Source organism: Helobdella robusta (assembly GCF_000326865.2).
Source record: "Helobdella robusta unplaced genomic scaffold HELROscaffold_2, whole genome shotgun sequence".
Classification (NCBI taxonomy): domain Eukaryota; kingdom Metazoa; phylum Annelida; class Clitellata; order Rhynchobdellida; family Glossiphoniidae; genus Helobdella; species Helobdella robusta.
This window is the reverse complement of record NW_008704083.1, coordinates 919,595-920,304: the sequence shown is the minus strand read 5'-3', so window position 1 is coordinate 920,304 and position 710 is coordinate 919,595.

Below are 710 nucleotides of genomic sequence, written 5' to 3'. Positions count from 1 at the left end.
TCTTTCGGCCCATGATGCCTTGACTATTATCCGCAATGCCCTCAGTTTGCCCAAATTGATGTACTTCCTGCGTACATCTAAACACATTGACCCTTCTAAATTGGGCGAATTTGACGGAGCCCTGCGCACCGCCCTGTCGTCGATTTGCAATGTTCAAGTGACTGACAGTGGTTGGTCCCAGGCTCAGCTGCCGGTGCGATTTGGTGGGCTGGGGTTGCTTAGCGTGGTTCAGCTGGCTTCCGTTGTTTATAATTCTTCTGCCGCTGCCACTCTCGACCTGCAGTCTTCCCTGCTCCACCGGTTTTTTCGTTGCCGCGATATTCTTCCCCTAGTGTCCGCCCCGGGGGACCGTACGCACGTCCAAATTTTGAACAAAGAATATAAAAAAATCTTTCAAAATTTGTTGTCTTCATGCGGCGACGACTTTTCCACCGCTCGTTTGTTGGCCATGTACAGCGTTGCCAGCTGTGGGTGGTTGAGATCGTGGCCTAACACGTCTGTGGGTACCAGGCTTGTGTCACTCATTATGTTTTGGTTTTAACATACATTCATACATACATGTCTACCATACATACATACATACATTGTCGGCCGGCATGCATACACAAATAAACACACACATGCATTTGGTGTACAATTGTACATCGTCGAATCGACGAATTGGGTTAGTGGTGAGTCCTAGAGTGAGCAAAGTCATATCCTTGACGAAT